Genomic DNA, 5,115 nt, shown 5'->3' with positions numbered 1-5,115 from the left:
TCCAGACCGCAGAAATTGCAGGCGGCCTGGGAGTCCGTGAACCGGCTTAAAAATTTGTTGCACGGCACTGCTCCGTGCACCACCCTCCAGACCAAGTCCCCGATGAATAGTGGGAGGACCCCTGCGTAGAGTGCCCTCCATCGGGGACCCCCGCCTCCTCCGGACGGCAAGATGGTACACCATGGCGTGTCCGGACAGCCGGCGAGGATGGCAAAGTTGAGAGTGTGCAGGAGCAGCCCGTACAGGAAACCCCTCCGCGCGGAACTGAAAGGCACGGAGGAGATTTCCCCGAGGCGGCTCAAGTTGTGAGGCGCCGGCCCCCGAGGGAGGTTCCGGGGTTTGGCGCCGATGAGGAATTCCGTCCGGACGGGGGTCAGTTCGGACGGGATCTCCCCACGTGCTTGAGCCTCCTCGATGCACCTAACGGAGTCAGAGCCCAGACCTGTTTTTAGCGACTCGATGGCATCGGCCGCGTGGCGGACGTTGGCAGAATTTAGGTGCCGCGCCAGCGTGTCTGGCGCCATCCAGCCCGCTCCTCCGCCATCGAGCAGGTCCCTGACCCTGGTCACCTCACCAGTCACAGCCCTCTCTTCCGACCGCCACATAAAACCTCGGTCGTGGAGGTACGGATTCCCGAGCAGCGGCTCCTGCAGGACGGCCGCCACTCCAGCCGGCGGAGAGCTGCGCTTGGTGGAGACTTTGTTCCAGACCCTGATGAATTCCTTGTAAAAGACAGGCAGCTCCCGGAGGGCGGTCCTGACACCCCCCAAGTTCACAAACAGGAGCTGCGTGTCGTAATTGAGGTTGCGCTGCTGGCGGAAGAAATACGTCGCCAGAGCACACCACCTAGGAGGGGGCTTGACGTAAAGGTATCTCTGCAGGGTCTGAAGACGGAAAGTCGCGAGCTGGGCGCTGACGCACACCAACGACTGACCGCCCTCCTCAAGCGGGAGACTCAAGACCGCAGCAGAGACCCAGTGCTTCCTGTTGTTCCAGAAGAAGTCCACCAGCTTCTTCTGTATCTTGGCGACAAACGCAGGGGGAGGGGTCAAAGTGACCAGCTGGTACCACAACATTGCGGCCACCAGCTGGTTTATGACTAGCGCTCGACCCCTGTAGGACAGCACTCGGAGCAGTCCTGTCCAGCGCCCTAGGCGAGCGGCGACCTTGGCCTCCAGCTCCTGCCAGTTCGCCGGCCAGGCTCCCTCGTCGGGGCTAAGGTAGACTCCCAGATAGAGGAGATGGGTCGTGCTCCAGGCAAAAGGCCTGAGCTCCTCCGGCAGGGAGTCCACCCGCCACTGACCCACCAGGAGTCCGGAACATTTCTCCCAGTTGATCCTGGCGGAGGACGCGGCCGAGTAAATCTCCTGGCACTCACGCATCCTCCGCAGGTCAGCGGGATCCTCTACCGCGAGGAGCACGTCATCGGCGTAAGCCGAGAGGACGACCTCCACGCCCGGCCCTTGCAGAGCCAGTCCCGTCAACCTCGTCCGCAAGAGGCGCAGGAAAGGCTCCACGCAAACGGCGTATAACTGGCCGGACATGGGGCATCCCTGGCGCACCCCTCTCCTAAAGCGAAGGGGCGCCGTCAAGGACCCGTTAACCTTAATCAGACACTCCGCGGCGGCGTACAAAAGTCGGATCCGGGCGACGAAATGCGTCCCGAACCCGAAAGCGCGCAGAGTTCCGAGCAGATAGTCGTGATCCACCCTGTCGAACGCCTTCTCTTGGTCGAGGGATAGGAAGGCGACCGACAGACCAGCCTCCTGGGAACAATGGATGAGGTCCCGGACCAGATGGATGTTATCGTGGATTGTCCGGCCCGGGACCGTGTAGGACTGGTCGGGGTGGATCATGTGGTCCAGCACGGCACCAAGGCGAGCAGACATCGCCCTGGCGAAGATTTTGTAGTCCGTGCTGAGGAGGGAGACCGGGCGCCAGTTCTTAAGGAGGCGGAGATCGTCCTTCTTAGGCAGCAGGACGATGACTGCCCTGCGCCAAGAGAGGGGCATCTCCCCGGTCGCCAGACTTTCCCCCAGGACCCGCGCGTAGTCGCTCCCCAGGACGTCCCAGAACGCCCTGTGGAACTCCACGGTCAGCCCGTCCAGCCCCGGGGATTTTCCCCTCGAGAGCCGGTCGAGGGCACCGGTCAGCTCCGCCAGGCTTAGCGGAGCTTCCAGATTTTCGGCGCCCTCCGGGCTGACCTTCGGCAGGTCCTCCCACAAAACTCTACGCACTTCCTCGCTGGACGGATCCGGAGAGAACAGAGCCCCGTAATATTCACGGGCCCTGTTGTTGACGCCCTCCGGATCCGAGACGAGAGAGCCGTCGTCGGCCAGCAGCGTCAAGAGCTGCTTACGGACACTCTGCCTTTTTTCCAGCGAGTAGAAGAAGGGGGAGCCGCGGTCCAGATCCCGCAGGAACCGGATCCGCGACCTCACGAACGCGCCTCGGGACCCGACGAGCTACAGGTCCTTCAGCGCGGCCTTCTTCGCTTCGTACACCGTCCGCAGGGCCGGGTCCTGGACGACTTGACCGAGACGGGCTTCCAGGTCGAGCACCTCCTTTTCCAGGCGCCCGACCCTGGCTGCCCGCCTCTTGGTCGACCCCCTCGCGTACTCTTGACAGAAGACGCGGACGTGAGCCTTGCCCACGTCCCACCATAGCCTCAACGAGGGGAAGCCCCCCTGCTTCCTTCTCCAGTCGGACCAGAATCGACGGAACGAGTCCTGGAACCGCACGTCCTCCAGCAGCCGGTTGTTAAAGTGCCAGTACGCGGACCCCGTCCTCGCGCGGAGCGAAGCGAGCTCCGCCCACACCAGGTGGTGGTCCGAACACGGCACCGGCCGCATGGAGGCTGCCGGGACGCAGGAAACGTACGCCCGAGACACGTAAAGGCGGTCGACTCTGGACCATCCTACTCCAGGCCTCACCCAAGTAAAGGCGCTGGAGTCGGGGTGGAGATTTCGCCAGACGTCCACCAAGTCGAAGGACCCGACCAGGTCCCTCAACTTCTCCATCGCCGTCATGCACTGCGGGGCACCGGAGCGGTCCCTCGCCTCGAGGGTGCAGTTAAAATCCCCCCCGAGGACAATGCAGTCGCCGACGTCGACGGAGCCAAGAAGAGCGGACACCTCTTCAAAGAAGCGCGTTTGCTGCGGGCCGGGCTGAGGGGCGTACACGTTCAGGAGATGGAGCGGCACGTCCCCCAGGCGAACCGTTACGTGCAGCAAGCGGCCTGGCACGGGCTCCTCGACCCCCAAGATCTCCGGCTGAAAATGCGGGCCCAGCAAGATGGCCACCCCACTAGAAATGGCGGTGAGGTGGCTCATGCGGACCTCTCCTTGCCATTCCAGGAGCCACGTGGCTTCGTCTCCCGGAACGGTGTGGGTTTCTTGCAGGAAGCACACCGCATATTTCCCCTCCCGCAGGAGCGAAAAATTGTTAAATCTACGGCGTGCCCCTCTGCCGCCGTTGATGTTGAGGCTGGCTATGGTTATCTTCATGGCAAAAGCATAGTGCAACCTCTACCTTAACCTATTGTGGGGAGGGAGTGGAGTCGTTTGTTGACCTCCACTCCTTCAGCAGCCCAGCGAGGAACTTTTTGTGCCGGCGCAGCTCAAGGCCTTGAGCCTTTGATAAGGGCCCGCCCGCGGCCATGCTTTTAGCGGCGGCGCGGACGGACGCGACGAGCAGCCCCGGCTCGGACCATCTTTCCAGGGCCAGACGGGCTTGGTCGCGGCAACCCCGGCACTGGACCAAAAAGTCCCGGAGTTCCTCTGCGGGAATGAGGAGGGTCTCAGTGGCGGCCGCGAGCAGATCCACCGCCTCACTGGCGATGGACTCGAGATCTTCACCCGCGTCCTCCACCGAGTCCCCGTCCCCCTCCGGGAGGTCGCCGCTAGCAGCCGGCCCGTCGACCGCACGAGGTACGGCAAACGGCCCGGCCGCTCCATCTGGCCCTGGCTCTGCCCCGATCCCACCCCCAGGATCGTCGGCAGAGGAGTCCCCACTGGGCTCTTTTAAAATTGGTGCTGGGTCGGGAAGCGACAGCGGAAGGGGTTCCCCCTCCGCCCCAGGAACCGGGGAACAGGGAGAGACCTGGTCAAAGTAATGTTCCAGGTCCTCCAATTCCCCCAGCTCCACAGTAGGGGGCGAGGGTTGTTGTTCTTCTCCCTCCCCGCTGCCACCCCCCAGCCCAGCGTGTACAGATTCAGTAAAAATTTTCATATTTCCAGTTTCTGCCGAGTCGAGCAAATCCCGGGGGAAGTTGGGTATTGGCTGGGCGGGCTCAGGTCCGGCCTTTTCGGCCCCGCCCGCCTCAGTCCCCGGGATGCTCGAGCCGGCGGCTACGCATTCTTCCGCTGGCCCCACGCCCCCCATGACAGGCAGATCTTCCACTCCATTCCCAGGAGGCAGCGGCTGGGCAGCCTCGACTGCCTCACCCTCCCCGGGGACAGACTCCTCGCGCCTACAGCGCAATTTGGGGGCGCTGGTGGGGGACGCGGGACACGCGGCGGGCACCGCCTCCTCCGCGGAGGGATGTTGTTCCCCCTCCGCCTCATTGGGGCGGTGCCTCCTTTTGTTCCTGGGGGTGCGCGGAGGCAGGGAGACCTCCATGTCTGCCGAGGCCTCCCGCTCCGCCCCCCCCCTTTTCCTTATCTTGCCCTCGCCCGAGCCCCTCTGCGGTATTGATCAAGGGCTCGGGCACGGGCTCAGGGCACCCCGCGCTCGCCGGTGACTGGGTTGGGCTGAGCGCGGTGGTCAAACTTTCTGGCGCACTGAGGGGATCCGCCTCTGGATGTTTTGCCTTCTTCCGCGCCTTCTTTCCGTTCGGACGCTCTCCCTCCCCCCCACCGGAGGCCGTGAAAACAAAGGCCCCCGGCGATGCCCGCGCACCTACGGCTCCCGGCACGCGGACGCAACTAGGGGGAGGGGTGGCGGCGGCGCCAGCCTTGGCCGCCCTCGGTGGTTTGGCGGCCTTGGAGGCGGGGCAGTTCTTACGAACATGCCCCACCTCCCTGCAGGCATGGCACCGCACGCCGTCCGACGTCCAGAAGACGCGGTAGGCAGTCCCCTCGTGCACCACATTGAAATTTCCCTCCGTCGTCTCCT

The sequence above is a fragment of the Pristiophorus japonicus genome, chromosome 13 (genome assembly GCF_044704955.1).
Source record: "Pristiophorus japonicus isolate sPriJap1 chromosome 13, sPriJap1.hap1, whole genome shotgun sequence".
Classification (NCBI taxonomy): Eukaryota; Metazoa; Chordata; class Chondrichthyes; family Pristiophoridae; genus Pristiophorus; species Pristiophorus japonicus.
Note: the sequence above shows the minus strand (reverse complement) of the source record.